The 19,127-nt window shown below is 37.8% G+C and overlaps 28 non-coding genes across 28 annotated transcripts; all 28 read left to right on the top strand.

The window, feature by feature from the left end:
- Window positions 1-1,434: 1,434 nt before the first annotated feature.
- On the top strand, window positions 1,435-1,507 carry TRNAR-ACG. The gene has a single exon. It is a non-coding gene; the product is annotated as a tRNA-Arg (tRNA).
- A 312-nt stretch (window positions 1,508-1,819) lies between these two features.
- Window positions 1,820-1,892, top strand: TRNAR-ACG. The gene has a single exon. It is a non-coding gene; the product is annotated as a tRNA-Arg (tRNA).
- Window positions 1,893-2,049: 157 nt separating this feature from the next.
- TRNAR-ACG lies at window positions 2,050-2,122 on the top strand. The gene has a single exon. It is a non-coding gene; the product is annotated as a tRNA-Arg (tRNA).
- A 675-nt stretch (window positions 2,123-2,797) lies between these two features.
- On the top strand, window positions 2,798-2,870 carry TRNAR-ACG. The gene has a single exon. It is a non-coding gene; the product is annotated as a tRNA-Arg (tRNA).
- Window positions 2,871-3,075: 205 nt separating this feature from the next.
- On the top strand, window positions 3,076-3,148 carry TRNAQ-UUG. The gene has a single exon. It is a non-coding gene; the product is annotated as a tRNA-Gln (tRNA).
- Window positions 3,149-5,480: 2,332 nt separating this feature from the next.
- Window positions 5,481-5,553, top strand: TRNAR-ACG. Its single transcript has one exon. It is a non-coding gene; the product is annotated as a tRNA-Arg (tRNA).
- Window positions 5,554-6,261: 708 nt separating this feature from the next.
- Window positions 6,262-6,334, top strand: TRNAR-ACG. The gene has a single exon. It is a non-coding gene; the product is annotated as a tRNA-Arg (tRNA).
- Window positions 6,335-7,376: 1,042 nt separating this feature from the next.
- TRNAR-ACG lies at window positions 7,377-7,449 on the top strand. Its single transcript has one exon. It is a non-coding gene; the product is annotated as a tRNA-Arg (tRNA).
- A 538-nt stretch (window positions 7,450-7,987) lies between these two features.
- Window positions 7,988-8,060, top strand: TRNAR-ACG. Its single transcript has one exon. It is a non-coding gene; the product is annotated as a tRNA-Arg (tRNA).
- A 311-nt stretch (window positions 8,061-8,371) lies between these two features.
- TRNAC-ACA lies at window positions 8,372-8,444 on the top strand. Its single transcript has one exon. It is a non-coding gene; the product is annotated as a tRNA-Cys (tRNA).
- Window positions 8,445-9,714: 1,270 nt separating this feature from the next.
- TRNAR-ACG lies at window positions 9,715-9,787 on the top strand. The gene has a single exon. It is a non-coding gene; the product is annotated as a tRNA-Arg (tRNA).
- Window positions 9,788-10,325: 538 nt separating this feature from the next.
- Window positions 10,326-10,398, top strand: TRNAR-ACG. Its single transcript has one exon. It is a non-coding gene; the product is annotated as a tRNA-Arg (tRNA).
- A 303-nt stretch (window positions 10,399-10,701) lies between these two features.
- On the top strand, window positions 10,702-10,774 carry TRNAR-ACG. The gene has a single exon. It is a non-coding gene; the product is annotated as a tRNA-Arg (tRNA).
- A 388-nt stretch (window positions 10,775-11,162) lies between these two features.
- TRNAH-AUG lies at window positions 11,163-11,235 on the top strand. Its single transcript has one exon. It is a non-coding gene; the product is annotated as a tRNA-His (tRNA).
- Window positions 11,236-11,722: 487 nt separating this feature from the next.
- On the top strand, window positions 11,723-11,795 carry TRNAH-AUG. Its single transcript has one exon. It is a non-coding gene; the product is annotated as a tRNA-His (tRNA).
- Window positions 11,796-12,475: 680 nt separating this feature from the next.
- Window positions 12,476-12,548, top strand: TRNAR-ACG. Its single transcript has one exon. It is a non-coding gene; the product is annotated as a tRNA-Arg (tRNA).
- A 362-nt stretch (window positions 12,549-12,910) lies between these two features.
- TRNAR-ACG lies at window positions 12,911-12,983 on the top strand. Its single transcript has one exon. It is a non-coding gene; the product is annotated as a tRNA-Arg (tRNA).
- A 1,208-nt stretch (window positions 12,984-14,191) lies between these two features.
- TRNAR-ACG lies at window positions 14,192-14,264 on the top strand. The gene has a single exon. It is a non-coding gene; the product is annotated as a tRNA-Arg (tRNA).
- A 335-nt stretch (window positions 14,265-14,599) lies between these two features.
- On the top strand, window positions 14,600-14,672 carry TRNAR-ACG. Its single transcript has one exon. It is a non-coding gene; the product is annotated as a tRNA-Arg (tRNA).
- A 191-nt stretch (window positions 14,673-14,863) lies between these two features.
- On the top strand, window positions 14,864-14,936 carry TRNAR-ACG. Its single transcript has one exon. It is a non-coding gene; the product is annotated as a tRNA-Arg (tRNA).
- Window positions 14,937-15,210: 274 nt separating this feature from the next.
- TRNAR-ACG lies at window positions 15,211-15,283 on the top strand. Its single transcript has one exon. It is a non-coding gene; the product is annotated as a tRNA-Arg (tRNA).
- A 322-nt stretch (window positions 15,284-15,605) lies between these two features.
- Window positions 15,606-15,678, top strand: TRNAR-ACG. The gene has a single exon. It is a non-coding gene; the product is annotated as a tRNA-Arg (tRNA).
- A 275-nt stretch (window positions 15,679-15,953) lies between these two features.
- On the top strand, window positions 15,954-16,026 carry TRNAR-ACG. The gene has a single exon. It is a non-coding gene; the product is annotated as a tRNA-Arg (tRNA).
- Window positions 16,027-16,388: 362 nt separating this feature from the next.
- Window positions 16,389-16,461, top strand: TRNAR-ACG. The gene has a single exon. It is a non-coding gene; the product is annotated as a tRNA-Arg (tRNA).
- Window positions 16,462-17,671: 1,210 nt separating this feature from the next.
- On the top strand, window positions 17,672-17,744 carry TRNAR-ACG. Its single transcript has one exon. It is a non-coding gene; the product is annotated as a tRNA-Arg (tRNA).
- Window positions 17,745-18,079: 335 nt separating this feature from the next.
- Window positions 18,080-18,152, top strand: TRNAR-ACG. Its single transcript has one exon. It is a non-coding gene; the product is annotated as a tRNA-Arg (tRNA).
- A 191-nt stretch (window positions 18,153-18,343) lies between these two features.
- TRNAR-ACG lies at window positions 18,344-18,416 on the top strand. The gene has a single exon. It is a non-coding gene; the product is annotated as a tRNA-Arg (tRNA).
- Window positions 18,417-18,690: 274 nt separating this feature from the next.
- On the top strand, window positions 18,691-18,763 carry TRNAR-ACG. The gene has a single exon. It is a non-coding gene; the product is annotated as a tRNA-Arg (tRNA).
- Window positions 18,764-19,127: the final 364 nt, after the last annotated feature.

Here is a 19,127-nt window from a genome sequence, read left to right as displayed (position 1 = left end):
TGTAATTCTCCGATCCCATAATACAAAAATCTGTTAAATTGCAAGAGACTCTGTTAAGCTATATGGACTGTTTGTGCAAATATGTTCATTTATGAAGTAATACTTTTTGCCTTCGAGGAATCCAATAATGGAATGTAATGCATTGCTTTTTGTACATTATTTTGCCTTTGCACCAAACTTTGCAATGATGACACCTATAGTTTATACCACAGGTCAGGTTTTTATTTATTTATTTTGGTGACGAGGAAACCACCAAACACTACACAAGAGTGTCTACTAGATAAATTTTGATTTTATAAATGCAATAATACAAATAACATATGAAAAGATAATCGCACTAGGAAGATATTGTGCATCATGCTTCACTCACTCACCAGCCCTTTCATGACTATATTTATTTATTTTGCACTTATTTTTGAATGATTTTAGTGTTAATTTGTATTAGTTGTTCCTTTTTTTTTTCTTTTTTTTTTTTGTTGTAAAATATGATAATGACATGTAATAATTTAGAATAAAAGCATGCTAAATTCAATCATAACTTCAATTTTATGGTGTTTAATAACATTTTTTTTCCTACCAATCGTTTTTTTTCCTATATGTATTATATATGGCGGTTGCTAACCATTCTTTTATTTTTAAAAATAAATAATATATACAACAGTTTTTAAATAAACTATCGCATTTTATAATTTTGAAATTGAATATCATAATATTTGTTCAAAGTACACATAAATAAACACAAATTATTAGTTATTTATGAGGTACCACTCCTTGAGCTCACATTTATTACATTTATTTCCTATATATATATATATATATATATATATATATATATATATCAATTTGATAATAAGGACTTCATGACCCAATGGATAAGGCGCTAGTTTACAAAACCACAATTTTGGGTTCGATCCCCCGTGAACTATCCTTATCTAACAAATCATCTAACTTTCTTCTTCTTTTTTATTTATTTATTTATTTTTTTTTTGAGAGGACATCATCTAACTTTCTAGTTGTTCACAAATAAAAGTAACCATTCGCCGATCGCTTCTTCCGTGGATTGTAAGAGTACGTGTCTTGAGATCGATCATTTCAATGATTTAATACAAATCATTTCGAATGTTATAATTAATTGCAATTAAAACTACATAATAATTAAGGACTTCATGGCTCAATGGATAAGGCGCTGGTCTACGGAACAAGATATTTTGGGTTTGATCCCCAGTGAAGTTGATTTACTATTTAACTAATTAATTAATGGTTCACCATTAACTCTAACTTACACTTTCATTAACTATCTATAGTGAACCCAAGGGAGGTCGAAAACCATTCACCGATTGCTTCTCCTATTGCGCCGACCTCTTTTTCAACGAGTTAATACAAATCATTTCCAATGTTATAATTAATTGCAATTAAAACTACATAACGGCTAAGGACTTCATGGCCCAATGGATAAGGCGCTGGTTTACGAAACCAGAGATTCTGGGTTCGATCCCCAGTGAAGTTGATTTACTATTTAACTAATTAATGGTTCAGTATTAAGTCTAGCCTATACTTTCCTTAACTAAGATAGTGAACCTAACCACCTCGGTTGAGGTCGAAAACCATCGCCGGGAGATAGTGAACCCAACCACTTGGATTCGCCGATCGCTTCTCCCATGGATTGTAAGTGTCTTGCGCTGACCTCTTTTTCAACGAGTTAATACAAATCATTTCCAATGTTATAATTAAATGCATACAAATCATTTTCAATGTTATAATTAAATGCAATTATTCCAATGTTATAATTAAATGCAATTAAAAGTACATAATGGCTAAGGGCTTCATGGCCCAATGGATAAGGTGCTGGTCTACGAAACCAAAGATTCTGGGTTCGAACCCGAGTGAAGTTGATGTACTATTTCACTAATTAATGGTTTAGCATTAACTCTAGGTCGAAAACCATTCGCCGATCACTTCTCCCATTGTGTCGACCTCATTTTTGACTAGTTAATACAAATCATTTCCAATGCTATAATTAATTGCAATTAAAACTACATAATGGCTAAGGACTTCATGGCCCAATGGATAAGGCGCTGGTCTACGAAACCAGAGATTCTGGGTTCGATCCCCAGGGAAATTAATTTATTAACTAATTAGTGGTTGAACCTAACTACTTGGGTTGAGGTTGAAAACCATTCTCCCATGGATTGCAATAGTGTCTTTCACCAACTTCTTTTTCAATGAGTTAATACAAATCATTTCCAATGTTATAATTAATTGCAATTAAAACTACATAACGGCTAAGGACTTCATGGCCCAATGGATCTGCTGGTCTACGAAATCAGAGATTCTGGGTTCGATCCCCAGTGAAGTCGATTTACTATTTAACTAATTAATGGTTCAGTATTAACTCTAGCCTATACTTTCCTTAACTAAGATAGTGAACCTAACCACTTGGGTTGAAGTCAAGACTTCATGGCCCAATGGATCCGCTGGTCTACGAAATCAGAGATTCTTGGTTCGATCCCCGGTGAAGTCGATTTACTATTTAACTAATTAATGTTTCAGTATTAACTCTAGCCTATACTTTCCTTAACTAAGATAGTGAACCTAACCACTTGGGTTGAGGTCGAAAACCATTCGCCGGGAGATAGTGAACCCAACCACTTGGGTTGGGTTGAGGTCGAAAACCATTCACCGATCGCTTCTCCCATGGATTGTAAGAGTGTCTTGCGCCGACCTCTTTTTAAACGAGTTAATACAAATCATTTCCAATGTTATAATTAAATGCAATTAAAAGTACATAATAGCTAAGGACTTCATGGCCCAATAGATAAGGCGCTAGTCTACGAAACCAGAGATTCTGGGTTCGATCCCCAGTGAAGTCGATGTATTATTTCACTAATTAATGGTTCAGCATTAACTCTAGCCTATACTTTCCTTAACTAAGATAGTGAACCTAACCACTTGGGTTGAGGTCGAAAACCATTCGCCGATCACTTCTCCCATTGCGTCGACCTCTTTTTAAACTAGTTAATACAAAATATTTCCAATGCTATAATTAATTGCAATTAAAACTACATAATGGCTAAGGAGTTCATGGCCCAATGGATAAGGCGCTGGTCTTTGAAACCAGAGATTCTGGGTTCGATTCGCAGTGAAATTGATTTACTATTTAACTATTAACTAATTAGAAAACCATTCTCCCATGTCTTGCACCAACTTCTTTTTCAACGTTATAATTAATTGCAATTAAAACAACATAACGGCTAAGGACTTCATGGCCCAATGGATCCGCTGGTCTACGAAATCAGAGATTCTGGGTTCGATCCCCAGTGATGTCGATTTACTATTTAACTAATTAATGGTTCAGTATTAACTCTAGCCTATACTTTCCTTAACTAAGATAGTGAACCTAACCACTTGGGTTGAGGTCAGGACTTCATGGCCCAATGGATCCGCTGGTCTACGAAATCAGAGATTCTTGGTTCAATCCCCGGTGAAGTCGATTTACTATTTAACTAATTAATGGTTCAGTATTAACTCTAGCCTATACTTTCCTTAACTACGATAGTGAACCTAACCACTTGGGTTGAGGTCGAAAACCATTCGCCGGGAGATAGTGAACCCAACCACTTGTGTTGGGTTGAGGTCGAAAACCATTCGCCGATCGCTTCTCCCATGGATTGTAAGAGTGTCTTGCGCCGACCTCTTTTTCAACGAGTTAATACAAATTATTTCAAATGTTATAATTAATTGCAATTAAAAGTACATAATGGCTAAGGACTTCATGGCCCAATGGATAAGTTGCTGGTCTACGAAACCAGAGATTATGGTTTTAATTCCCAGTGAAGTCAATTTACTATTTAACTAATTAATGGTTCAACATACATAACCACTTGGGTTGAGGTTGAAAACCATTTTCCCATGGATTGTAAATGTGTCTTGCGCCGACCTCTTTTTCAACGAGTTATTAAAAATAATTCCCAATGCTATAATTAATTGCAATTAAAACTTCATAATGGCTAAGGACTTCATGGCATAATGGATTTGGCGCTAGTCTACGAAACGAGAGATTCTGGGTTCAATCCCCAGTGAAGTTGATTTATTATTTAACTAATTAATGGTTGAACCTAACTACTTGGGTTGAGGTTGTTGATTTATTATTTAACTAATTAATGGTTGATGGTTGAACCTAACTACTTGGGTTGAGGTTGAAAACCATTTTCCCATAGATTGTTGCACAGTGTCCGCCAACTTCCTTTTCAACGAGTTAATACAAATCATTTCCAATGTTATAATTAATTGCAATTAAAATTAAAATTACATAATGGCTAAGAACTTCTTGGCCCAATGGATCCGTTGGTCTACGAAAACAGAGATTCTGGGTTCGATCCCCACTGAAGTCGATTTACTATTTAACTAATTAATGGTTCAGTATTAACTCTAGCATATTCTTTCCTTAACTAAGATAGTGATCCTAACCACTTGGGTTAAAATCGAAAACCATTCGCCGGGAGATAGTGAACCCAACCACTTGGGTTGAGGTCGAAAACCATTCGCCGATCGCATCTCCCATGGATCGTAAGAGTGTCTTGCGCCGACCTCTTTTTCAACGAGTTAAGACAAATCATTTCCAATGTTATAATTAATTGCAATTAAAAGTTATTTAAGGACTTCATGGCCCAATGGATAAAGCGTTGGTTTACGAAACTAGAGATTCTGGGTTCGATCCCCAGTGAAGTTGATAGTGAATCTAACCACTTGGGTTGAGGTTGAAAACCATTTTTCTCTCATGGATTGTAAGTGTGTCTTGCGCCGACCTCGTTTAAAACTGCCCAATGGATAAGGCGCTTGTCTACGAAACCATAGATTCTAGGTTCGATCCCCAGTGAAGTCGATTTATTATTTAACTAATTAATGATTCAGCATTAACTCCATTCTATACTTTCCTTAACTAAGATAGTGAACCTAACCACTTGGGTTGAGGTTCAAAACCATTTTTCTCCCATGGAATGTAAGTGTGTCTTGCGCCGACCTCTTTTTCAACGAGTTAATACAAATCATTTCCAATGTTATAAGTAATTGCAATTAAAACTACATAATGGCTAAGGAATTCATAGCCCAATGGATAAGGCGCTTGTCTATGAAACCAGAGATTCTGGGTTTGATCCCCAGTGAAGTCGATTTAATATTTAACTAATTAAAGGTTCAGCATTAACTCAAGTGTATACTTTCTTTAACTAAGATAGTGAACCTAACCACTTGGGTTGAGGTCAAAAACCATTCTCCGGGAGATAGTGAACCCAACCACTAAAAAACCATTCGCCGGGAGATAGTGAACAAAACCACTTGGGTTGGATTGAGGTCAAAAACCATTCGCCGATCGCTTCTCCCGTGGATTGTTAGAGTGACTTGCCGATCTGTTTTTCAACGAGTTAATACAAATCATTTCCAATGTTATAATTAATTGCAATTAAATGTACATAATGGCTAAGGACTTTATGGCCCAATGGATAAGGCGCTAGTCTACGAAACCAGAGATTCTGGGTTCGATCCCCAGTGAAGTCGATTTATTGTTTAAATAATTAATGGTTTAGCATTAACTCTAGTCTATACTTTCCTAAACTAAGATTGTGAACCTAACCACTTGGGTTGAGGTAAAAAACATTCGCCGGGAGATAGTGAACCCAACCACTTGGGTTGGATTTACGTCGAAAACCAATCGCCGATCCCATCTCCCGTGGATTGTTAGAGTGTCTTGCCGACCTGTTTTTCAACGAGTTAATACAAATCATTTCCAATGTTATAATTAATTACAATTAAATGTACATAATGGCTAAGGATTTTATGGCCCAATGGATAAGGCGCTGGTCTACGAAATCAGAGATTCTGGGTTCAATCACCAGTGAAGTCGGCTTATTGTTTAACTAATTAATGGTTCAGCATTAACTCTAGTCTATACTTTCCTTAACTAAGATAGTGAACCTAACCACTTGGGTTGAGGTCAAAAACCATTCGCCGGGAGATAGTGAACCCAACCACTTGGGTTGGGTTGAGGTTGAAAACCATTCGCCGATCGCTTCTCCCATGGGATTGTTAGAGTGTCTTGCCGACCTCTTTTTCAACGAGTTAATACAAATCATTTCTAATGTTATAATTAATTGCAATTAAAAGTACATAATGGCTAAAGACTTCAGGGCCCAATGGATAAGGCGGTTAATACAAATCATTTCCAATGTTATAATTAATTGTAATTAAAGGTACATAATGGCTAAGGACTTCATGGCCCAATGGATAAGGCGTTGGTCTACGAAACCAGAGATTCTGGGTTTGATTCCCAGTGAAGTCAATTTACTGTTTAACTAATTAATGGTTCAGCATTAACTAAGATAGTGAACCTAACCACTTGGGTTGAGGTTGAATACTATATTTCTCCCTTGGATTGTAAGTGTGTCTTGCGCCGATCTCTTTTTCAACAAGTTAATACAAATCATTTCCAATGTTATGAGTAATTGTAATTAAAACTACATAATAGCTAAGGACTTCATGGCTTAATGGATAACGCGCTTGTCTACGAAACTAGAGATTCTAGGTTCGATCCCCAGTGAAGTGGATTGACTATTTAACTAATTAATGGTTCAACATTAACTCTAATCTATACTTTCTTTAACTAAGATAGTGAACCTAACCACTTGGGTTGAGGTTAAAAACCATTCGCCGGGAAATAGTGAACCCAACCACTTGGGTTGGGTTGAGGTTGAAAACCATTCACCGATCGCTTCTCCCATGGGATTGTTAGAGTGTCTTGCCGACCTCTTTTTCAACGAGTTAATACAAATCATTTCAATTGTTATAATTAATTGCAATTAAAAGTACATAATGGCTAAAGACTTCAGGGCCCAATGGATAAGGCGGTTAATACAAAGGTCAAAGTACCTATGAAGTCCCTGTACTATAGTGTTTTGTTCAATTTAGTCCTTGTACCTTTATTCTGTTCAATTTAGTCCCTCTACTTTAAAAAGTGGTAAAACTAAGGACAATTGTCTAAATCTCATTACGAACATGGTCGTAATTATTTATTTTGGACATACTAATTTAATATATTGGTGGTAAAAATGATAGATTTTAAATATTTATAATGTAATATATGAGTAGGAATATAAATATCATCAGTGCCACGTAACCTATGTTAACGATAATATTAACATCGTTAACTATTGTCCTTAATTGCACTACTTTTAAAAGTACAGGGACTAAATTGAACAAAATAAAAGTATAAGGACTAAATTGAACAAAACGCTATAGTACAGGGACCTCTTAGGTACTTTAACCTAATACAAATCATTTCCAATGTTATAATTAATTGTAATTAAAGGTACATAATGGCTAAGGACTTCATGACCCAATGGATAAGGCGCTAGTCTACGAAACCAGAGATTCTGGGTTCGATCCCCAGTGAAGTCAATTTACTGTTTAACTAATTAATGGTTCAGCATTAACTAAGATAGTGAACCTAACCACTTGGGTTGAGGTTGAATACCATATTTCTCCCTTGGATTGTAAGTGTGTCTTGCGCCAATCTCTTTTTCAACAAGTTAATACAAATCATTTCCAATGTTATGAGTAATTGCAATTAAAACTACATAATGGCTAAGTACTTCATGGCCCAATGGATAAGGCGCTTGTCTACGAAACCAGAGATTCTAGGTTCGATCCCCAGTGAAGTCGATTGACTATTTAACTAATAAATGGTTCAGCATTAACTCTAGTCTATACTTTCTTTAAATAAGATAGTGAACCTAAACACTTGGGTTGAGGTCAAAAACCATTCGCCGGGAAATAGTGAACCCAACCACTTGGGTTGGATTGAGGTCGAAAACCATTCGCCGATCGCTTCTCCCGTGGATTGTTAGAGTGTCTTGCCGACTTGTTTTTCAACGAGTTAATACAAATCATTTCCAATGTTATAATTAATTGCAATTAAATGTACATAATGGCTAAGGACTTTATGGCCCAATGGATAAGGCGCTGGTCTACGAAACCAGAGATCCTGGGTTCGATCCCCAGTGAAGTCGATTTATTGTTTAACTAATTAATGGTTCCGCATTAATCTAGTCTATACTTACCTTAACTAATATAGTGCATCTAACCACTTGGGTTGTGGTCAAAAACCATTCGCCGGGAGATATTGAACCCAACCACTCAAAAACCATTCGCCGGGAGATAGTGAACCCAACCACTTGGGTTGGATTGAGGTCGAAAATTTTTCGCCGATCGCTTCTCCCGTGGATTGTTAGAGTGTCTTGCCGACCTGTTTTTCAACGAGTTAATAAAAATCATTTCCAATGTTATAATTAATTACAATTAAATGTACATAATGGCTAAGGACTTCATGGCCCAATGGATAAGGCGCTAGTCTACAAAACCAGAGATTTTGGGTTCGATCCCCAGTGAAGTCAATTTATTGTTTAACTAAATAATGGTTCAGCATTAACTAAGATAGCGAACCTAACCACTTGGGTGGAGGTTGAATACCATTTTTCTCCCATTGATTGTAAGTGTGTCTTGCGCCGATCTCTTTTTCAACGAGTTAATACAAATCATTTCCAATGTTATGAGTAATTTCAATTTAAACTACATAATGCTGAAGGACATCATGGCCCAATGGATAAGGCGCTTGTCTACGAAATCATAGATTTTAGGTTCGATCCCCAGTGAAGTTGATTTACTATTTAACTAATTAATGGTTCAGTATTAACTCTAGTCTATACTTTCCTTACCTAAGATAGTGAACCTAACCACTTCGGTTGAGGTTGAAAACCATTTTTCTCCCATGGATTGTAAGTGTGTCTTGCGCCGACCTCTTTTTCAACGAGTTAATACAAATCATTTCCAATGTTATAAGTAATTGCAATTAAAACTACATAATGGCTAAGGACTTCATGGCCCAATGGATAAGGAGCTTGTCTATGAAACAAGAGATTCTGGGTTTCATCCCCAGTGAAGTCGATTTACTATTTAACTAATTAAAGGTTCAGCATTAACTCAAGTCTATACTTTCTTTAACTAAGATAGTGAACCTAACCACTTGGGTTGAGGTCAAAAACCATTTTTCGGGAGATAGTGAACCCAACCACTAAAAAACCATTCGCTGGGAGATAGTGAACCCAACCACTTGGGTTGGATTAAGGTCGAAAACCATTCGCCGATCGCTTCTCCCGTGGATTTTTAGAGTGTCTTGCCGATCTGTTTTTCATCGAGTTAATACAAATCATTTCCAATGTTATAATTAATTGCAATTAAATGTACATAATGGCTAAGGACTTTATGGCCCAATGGATAAGGCGCTAGTCTACGGAATCAGAGATTCTGGTTTCGATCCCCAGTGAAGTCGGCTTATTGTTTAACTAATTAATGGTTCAGCATTAACTCTAGTCTATACTTTCCTTAACTAAGATAGTGAACCTAACCACTTGGGTTGAGGTCAAAAACCATTCGTCGGGAGATAGTGAACCCAAGCGGTTGGGTTGAGGTCGAAAACCATTCGCCGATCGCTTCTCCCATGAGATTGTTAGAGTGTCTTGCCGACCTCTTTTTAACCAAGTTAATACAAATCATTTCTAATGTTATAATATGGCTAAGGACTTCAGGGCCCAATGGATAAGGCGGTTAATACAAATCATTTCCAATGTTATAATTAATTGCAATTAAAGGTACATAATGGCTAAAGACTTCATGGCCCAATGGATAAGGCGCTGGTCTACGAAACCAGAGATTATGGGTTTAATCCCCAGTGAAGTCAATTTACAGTTTAACTAATTAATGGTTCAGCATTAACTAAGATAGTGAACTTAACCACTTGGGTTGAGGTTGAATACCATTTTGCTCCCATGGATTGTAAGTGTGTCTTGCGCCGATCTCTTTTTCAACAAGTTAATACAAATCATTTCCAATGTTATGAGTAATTGCAATTAAAACTACATAATGGCTAAGGACTTCATGGCGCAATGGATAAGGCGCTTGTCTACGAAACCAGAGATTCTAAGTTCGATCCCTAGTGAAGTCGATTTACTATTTAACTAATTAATGGTTCAGCATTAACTCAAGTCTATACTTTCTTTAACTAAGATAGTGAACCTAACCACTTGGGTTGAGGTCAAAAACCATTCGCCGGGAAATAGTGAACCCAACCACTTGGGTTGGATTGAGGTCGAAAACCATTCGCCGATCGCTTCTCCCGTGGATTGTTAGAGTGTCTTGCCGACCTGTTTTTCAACGAGTTAATACAAATCATTTTCAATGTTATAATTAATTGCAATTAAATGCACATAATGGCTAAGGACTTTATAGCCCAATGGATAAGGCGCTGGTCTACGAAACCAGAGATACTGGGTTCGATCCCCAGTGAAGTCGATTTATTGTACTTTCCTTAACTAAGATATTGCACCTAACCACTTGGGTTGAGGTCAAAAACCATTCGCCGGGAGATAGTGAACCCAACCACTAAAAAACTATTCGCCGGGAGATAGTGAACCCAACCACTTGGGTTAGAGATAGTGAACCCAACCACTTGGGTTAGGTTGAGGTCGAAAACCATTCGCCGATCGCTTCTCCCCTGGATTGTTAGAGTGTCTTGCCGACCTGTTTTTCAACAAGTTAATACAAATCATTTCCAACGTTATAATTAATTACAATTAAATGTACATAATGGCTAAGGACTTTATGGCCCAATGGATAAGGCGCTGGTCTACGAAATCAGAGATTTTGGGTTCGATCCCCAGTGAAGTCGGCTTATTGTTTAACTAATTAATGGTTCAGCATTAACTCTAGTCTATACTTTCCTTAACTAAGATAGTGAACCTAACCACTTGACTAAGATAGTGAACCTAACCACTTGGGTTGAGGTCAAAAACCATTCGCCGGGAGATAGTGAACCCAACCACTTGGGTTGGGTTGAGGTCAAAAACCATTCGCTGATCGCTTCTCCCATGGGATTGTTAGAGTGTCTGGCCGTCCTCTTTTTCAACGAGTTAATACAAAAACATTTCTAATGTTATAATTAATTGCAATTAAAAGTACATAATGGCTAAGGACTTCAGGGCCCAATGGATAAGGCGGTTAATACAATCATTTACAATGTTATAATTAATTGCAATTAAAGGTACATAATGGCTAAGGGCTTCATGGCCCAATGGATAAGGCGCTGGTCTATGAAACCAGAGATTCTGGGTTCGATCCCCAGTGAAGTCAATTTATTGTTTAACTAATTAATGGTTCAGCATTAACTAAGATAGTGAACCTAACCACTTGGGTTGAGGTTGAATACCATTTTTCTCCCATGAATTGTAAGTGTGTCTTGCGCCGATCTCTTTTTCAACGAGTTAATACAAATCATTGCCAATGTTATGAGTAATTGCAATTAAAACTACATAATGGCTTAGGACATCATGGCCCAATGGATAAGGCGCTTGTCTATGAAACCATAGATTTTAGGTTCGATCCCCAGTGAAGTCGATTTACTTTTTAACTAATTAATGGTTCAGCATTAACTCTAGTCTATACTTTCCTTAACTAAGATAGTGAAGATAGTGAACATATCCACTTGGGTTGAGGTTGAAAACCATTTTTTCTCCCATGGGTTGTAAGTGTGTCTTGCGCCGACCTCTTTTTCAACGAGTTAATACAAATCATTTCCAATGTTATAAGTAATTGCAATTAAAACTACATAATGGCTATGGACTTCATGGCCCAATGGATAAGGCGCTTGTCTATGAAACCAGAGATTCTGGGTTTGATCCTCAGTGAAGTCAATTTACTATTTAACTAATTAAAGGTTCAGCATTAACTCAAGTCTATACTTTCTTTAACTAAGATAATGAACTTAACCACTTAGGTTGAGGTCTTTAACTAAGATAGTGAACTTAACCACTTAGGTTGAGGTCAAAAACCATTCTTCGGGAGATAGTGAACCCAACCACTAAAAAACCATTCGCCGGGAGATAGTGAACCCATCCACTTGGGTTGGATTGAGGTCGAAAACCAACCATTCGCCGATCGCTTCTCCCGTGGATTGTTAGACTGTCTTGCCGATCTGTTTTTCAACGAGTTAATACAAATTATTTCCAGTGTTATAATTAATTGCAATTAAATGTACATAATGTCTAAGGACTTTATGGTCCAATGGATAAGGCGCTGGTCTACGAAACCAGAGATCCTAGGTTCGATATTTCCTTAACTAAGATAGTGAACCTAACCACTTGGGTTGAGGTAAAAAACCATTCGCCGGGAGATAGTGAACCCAACCACTCAAAAACCATTTGCGGGGAGATAGTGAACCAAACCACTTGGGTTGGATTGAGGTCGAAAACCATTCGCCGATCGCTTCTCCCGTGGATTGTTAGAGTGTCTTGCCGACCTGTTTTTCAACGAGTTAATACAAATCATTTCCAATGTTATAATTAATTACAATTAAATGTACATAATGTCTAAGGACTTTATGGCCCAATGAATAAGGCGCTGGTCTACGAAACCAGAGATTCTGGGTTCGATCCCCAGTGAAGTCTGCTTATTGTTTAACTAATTAATGGTTCAGCATTAACTCTAGTCTATACTTTTCTTAACTAAGATAGTGAACCTAACCACTTGGGTTGAGGTCAAATACCATTCGCTGGGAGATAGTGAACCCAACCACTTGGGTTGGGTTGAGGTCGAAAACCATTCACCGATCGCTTCTCCAATGGGATTGTTAGAGTGTCTTGCCGACCTCTTTTTTAACGAGTTAATACAAATCACTTCTAATGTTATAATTAATTGCAATTAAAAGTACATAATGGCTAAGGACTTCAGGGCCCAATGGATAAGGCGGTGAATACAAATTATTTCCAATGTTATAATTAATTGCAATTAAAGGTACATAATGGCTAAGGACTTCATGGCCCAATGGATAAGGCGTTGGTCTACGAAACCAAAGATTCTGGGTTCGATCCCTAGTGAAGTCAATTGACTGTTTAACTAATTAATGGTTTTGCATTAACTAAGATAGTGAACCTAACCACTTGGGTTGAGGTTGAATACCATTTTTCTCCCATGGATTGTAAGTGTGTCTTGCGCCGATTTCTTTTTCAACGAGTTAATACAAATCAATTCCAAGGTTATGAGTAATTGCAATTAAAACTACATAATGGCTAAGGACTTCATGGCCCAATGGATAAGGCGCTTATCTACGAAACCAGAGATTCTAGGTTCGATCCACAGTGAAGTCGATTTACTATTTAACTAATTAATGGTTCAGCATTAACTCTAGTCTATACATTCTTTAACTAAGATAGTGAACCTAACCACTTGGGTCGAGGTAAAAAACCATTCACCGGGAAATAGTGAACCCAACCACTTGGGTTGGATTGAGGTCGAAAACCATTCGCCGATCGCTTCTCCCGTGGATTGTTAGAGTGTCTTGCCGACCTGTTTTTCAACGAGTTAATACAAATCATTTCCAATGTTATAATTAATTGCAATTAAATGTACATAATGCCTAAGGACATCATGGCCCAATGGATAAGGCGCTTGTCTATGAAATCATTGATTTTAGGTTCGATCCCCAGTGAAGTTGATTTACTATTTAACTAATTAATGGTTCAGTATTAACTCTAGTCTATACTTTCCTTACCTAAGATAGTGAACCTAACCACTTCGGTTGAGGTTGAAAACCATTTTTCTCCCATGGATTGTAAGTGTGTCTTGCGCCGACCTCTTTTTCAACGAGTTAATACAAATCATTTCCAATGTTATAAGTAATTGCAATTAAAACTACATAATGGCTAAGGACTTCATGGCCCAATGGATAAGGCGCTTGTCTATGAAACCAGAGATTCTGGGTTTCATCCCCGTGAAGTCGATTTACTATTTAACTAATTAAAGGTTCAGCATTAACTCAAGTCTATACTTTCTTTAACTAAGATAGTGAACCTAACCACTTGGGTTGAGGTAAAAAACCATTCTTCGGGAGATAGTGAACCCAACCACTAAAAAACCATTCGCCGGGAGATAGTGAACCCAACCACTTGGGTTGGATTAAGGTCGAAAACCATTCGCCGATCGCTTCTCCCGTGGATTTTTAGAGTGTCTTGCCGATCTGTTTTTCATCGAGTTAATACAAATCATTTCCAATGTTATAATTAATTGCAATTAAATGTACATAATGGCTAAGGACTTTATGGCCCAATGGATAAGGCGCTAGTCTACGGAACCAGAGATTCTGGTTTCGATCCCCAGTGAAGTCGGCTTATTGTTTAACTAATTAATGGTTCAGCATTAACTCTAGTCTATACTTTCCTTAACTTAGATAGTGAACCTAACCACTTGGGTTGAGGTCAAAAACCATTCGTCGGGAGATAGTGAACCCAAGCGGTTGGGTTGAGGTCGAAAACCATTCGCCGATCGCTTCTCCCATGAGATTGTTAGAGTGTCTTGCCGACCTCTTTTTAACCGAGTTAATACAAATCATTTCTAATGTTATAATATGGCTAAGGACTTCAGGGCCCAATGGATAAGGCGGTTAATACAAATCATTTCCAATGTTATAATTAATTGCAATTAAAGGTACATAATGGCTAAAGACTTCATGGCCCAATGGATAAGGCGCTGGTCTACGAAACCAGAGATTCTGGGTTCTATCCCTAGTGAAGTCAATTTACTGTTTAACTAATTAATGGTTCAGCATTAACTAAGATAGTGAACTTAACCACTTGGGTTGAGGTTGAATACCATTTTGCTCCCATGGATTGTAAGTGTGTCTTGCGCCGATCTCTTTTTCAACAAGTTAATACAAATCATTTCCAATGTTATGAGTAATTGCAATTAAAACTACATAATGGCTAAGGACTTCATGGCCCAATGGATAAGGCGCTTGTCTACGAAACCAGAGATTTTAGGTTCGATCCCTAGTGAAGTCGATTTACTATTTAACTAATTAATGGTTCAGCATAAACTCAAGTCTATACTTTCTTTTACTAAGATAGTGAACCTAACCACTTTGGTTGAGGTCAAAAACCATTCGCCGGGAAATAGTGAACCCAACCACTTGGGTTGGATTGAGGTCGAAAACCATTCGCCGATCGCTTCTCCCGTGGATTGTTAGAGTGTCTTGCCGACCTGTTTTTCAACGAGTTAATACAAACCATTTCCAATGTTATAATTAATTGCAATTAAATGTACATAATGGCTAAGGACTTTGTGGCCCAATGGATAAGGCGCTAGTCTACGAAACCAGAGATTTTGGGTTCGATCCCCAGTGAAGTCGATTTATGCTTTAACTAATTAATGGTTAAGCATTAACTCTAATCTATACTTTCCTTAACTAAGATAGTGCACCTAACCACTTGGGTTGAGGTCAAAAACCATTCGCCGGGAGATAGTGAACCCAACCACTAAAAAACCATTCGCCGGGAGATAGTGAACCCAACCACTTGGCTTGGATTGAGGTCGAAAACCATTCGCCGATCGCTTCTCCCGTGGATTGGACGGGATTGTTAGAGTGTCTTGCCGACTTGTTTTTCAACGAGTTAATACAAATCATTTCCAATGTTATAATTAATTGCAATTAAATGCACATAATGGCTAAGGACTTTATAGCCCCATGGATAAGGCGCTGGTCTACGAAACCAGAGATTCTGGGTTCGATCCCCAGTGCAGTCGATTTATTGTACTTTGCTTAACTAAGATTTTGCACCTAACCACTTGGGTTGAGATCAAAAACCATTCGCCGGGAGATAGTGAACCCAACCACTAAAAAACTATTCGCCGGGAGATAGTGAACCCAACCACTTGGGTTAGATTGAGGTCGAAAACCATTCGCCGATCGCTTCTCCCCTGGATTGTTAGAGTGTCTTGCCGACCTGTTTTTCAACAAGTTAATACAAATCATTTCCAACGTTATAATTAATTACAATTAAATGTACATAATGGCTAAGGACTTTATGGCCCAATGGATAAGGCGCTGGTCTACGAAATCAGAGATTTTGGGTTCGATCCCCAGTGAAGTCGGCTTATTGTTTAACTAATTAATGGTTCAGCATTAACTCTAGTCTATACGTTCCTTAACTAAGATAGTGCACCTAACCACTTGGGTTGAGGTCAAATACCATTCGCTGGGAGATAGTGAACCCAACCACTTGGGTTGGGTTGAGGTCGAAAACCATTCACCGATCGCTTCTCCAATGGGATTGTTAGAGTGTCTTGCCGACCTCTTTTTTAACGAGTTAATACAAATCATTTCTAATGTTATAATTAATTGCAATTAAAAGTACATAATGGCTAAGGACTTCAGGGCCCACTGGATAAGGCGGTTAATACAAATTATTTCCAATGTTATAATTAATTGCAATTAAAGGTACATAATGGCTAAGGACTTCATGGCCCAATGGATAAGGCGTTGGTCTACGAAACCAAAGATTCTGGGTTCGATCCCTATTGAAGTCAATTGACTGTTTAACTAATTAATGGTTTAGCATTAACTAAGATAGTGAACCTAACCACTTGGGTTGAGGTTGAATACCATTTTTCTCCCATGGATTGTAAGTGTGTCTTGGGCCGATCTCTTTTTCAACAAGTTAATACAAATCAATTCCAAGGTTATGAGTAATTGCAATTAAAACTACATAATGGCTAAGGACTTCATGGCCCAATGGATAAGGCGCTTGTCTACGAAACCAGAGATTCTAGATTCGATCCACAGTGAAGTCGATTTACTATTTAACTAATTAATGGTTCAGCATTAACTCTAGTCTATACATTCTTTAACTAAGATAGTGAACCTAACCACTTGGGTCGAGGTAAAAAATCATTCACCGGGAAATAGTGAACCCAACCACTTGGGTTGGATTGAGGTCGAAAACCATTCGCCGATCGCTTCTCCCGTGGATTGTTAGAGTGTTCTTGCCGACCTGTTTTTCAACGAGTTAATACAAATCATTTCCAATGTTATAATTAATTGCAATTAAATGTACATAATGCCTAAGGATATCATGGCCCAATGGATAAGGTGCTTGTCTATGAAATCATAGATTTTAGGTTCGATCCCCAGTGAAGTTGATTTACTATTTAACTAATTAATGGTTCAGTATTAACTCTAGTCTATACTTTCCTTACCTAAGATAGTGAACCTAACCACTTCGGTTGAGGTTGAAAACCATTTTTCTCCCATGGATTGTAAGTGTGTCTTGCGCCGACCTCTTTTTCAACGAGTTAATACAAATCATTTCCAATGTTATAAGTAATTGCAATTAAAACTACATAATGGCTAAGGACTTCATGGCCCAATGGATAAGGCGCTTGTCTATGAAACCAGAGATTCTGGGTTTCATCCCCAGTGAAGTCGATTTACTATTTAACTAATTAAAGGTTCAGCATTAACTCAAGTCTATACTTTCTTTAACTAAGATTGTGAACCTAACCACTTGGGTTGAGGTCAAAAACCATTCTTCGGGAGATAGTGAACCCAACCACTAAAAAACCATTCGCCGGGAGAGAGTGAACCCAACCACTTGGGTTGGATTAAGGTCGAAAACCATTCGCCGATCGCTTCTCCCGTGGATTTTTAGAGTGTCTTGCCGATCTGTTTTTCATCGAGTTAATACAAATCATTTCCAATGTTATAATTAATTGCAATTAAATGTACATAATGGCTAAGGACTTTATGGCCCAATGGATAAGGCGCTAGTCTACGGAACCAGAGATTCTGGTTTCGATCCCCAGTGAAGTCGGCTTATTGTTTAACTAATTAATGGTTCAGCATTAACTCTAGTCTATACTTTCCTTAACTTAGATAGTGAACCTAACCACTTGGGTTGAGGTCAAAAACCATTCGTCGGGAGATAGTGAACCCAAGCGGTTGGGTTGAGGTCGAAAACCATTCGCCGATCGCTTCTCCCATGAGATTGTTAGAGTGTCTTGCCGACCTCTTTTTAACCGAGTTAATACAAATCATTTCTAATGTTATAATATGGCTAAGGACTTCAGGGCCCAATGGATAAGGCGGTTAATACAAATCATTTCCAATGTTATAATTAATTGCAATTAAAGGTACATAATGGCTAAAGACTTCATGGCCCAATGGATAAGGCGCTGGTCTACGAAACCAGAGATTCTGGGTTCAATCCCCAGTGAAGTCAATTTACTGTTTAACTAATTAATGGTTCAGCATTAACTAAGATAGTGAACTTAACCACTTGGGTTGAGGTTGAATACCATTTTGCTCCCATGGATTGTAAGTGTGTCTTGCGCCGATCTCTTTTTCAACAAGTTAATACAAATCATTTCCAATGTTATGAGTAATTGCAATTAAAACTACATAATGGCTAAGGACTTCATGGCCCAATGGATAAGGCGCTTGTCTACGAAACTAGAGATTTTAGGTTCGATCCCTAGTGAAGTCGATTTACTATTTAACTAATTAATGGTTCAGCATTAACTCAAGTCTATACTTTCTTTTACTAAGATAGTGAACCTAACCACTTTGGTTGAGGTCAAAAACCATTCGCCGGGAAATAGTGAACCCAACCACTTGGGTTGGATTGAGGTCGAAAACCATTCGCCGATCGCTTCTCCCGTGGATTGTTAGAGTGTCTTGCCGACCTGTTTTTCAACGAGTTAATACAAACCATTTCCAATGTTATAATTAATAGCAATTAAATGTACATAATGGCTAAGGACTTTGTGGCCTAATGGATAAGGCGCTGGTCTACGAAACCAGAGATTCTGGGTTCGATCCCCAGTGAAGTCGATTTATGCTTTAACTAATTAATGGGGTCAAAAACCATTCGCCGGGAGATAGTGAACCCAACCACTAAAAAACCATTTGCCGGGAGATAGTGAACCCAACCACTTGGCTTGGATTGAGGTCGAAAACCATTCGCCGATTGCTTCTCCCGTGGATTGGACGAGATTGTTAGAGTGTCTTGCCGACCTGTTTTTCAACGAGTTAATACAAATCATTTCCAATGTTATAATTAATTGCAATTAAATGCACATAATGGCTAAGGACTTTATAGCCCCATGGATAAGGCGCTGGTCTACGAAATCAGAGATTCTGGGTTCGATCCCAAGTGAAGTCGATTTATTGTACTTTCCTTAACTAAGATTTTGCA

Source organism: Ipomoea nil, unplaced genomic scaffold (genome assembly GCF_001879475.1).
Source record: "Ipomoea nil cultivar Tokyo-kokei standard unplaced genomic scaffold, Asagao_1.1 scaffold3030, whole genome shotgun sequence".
Taxonomy (NCBI): Eukaryota; Viridiplantae; Streptophyta; class Magnoliopsida; order Solanales; family Convolvulaceae; genus Ipomoea; species Ipomoea nil.
The sequence above is the reverse complement of the archived record's forward strand: the minus strand, read 5'-3'. Positions and strand labels throughout refer to the sequence as shown.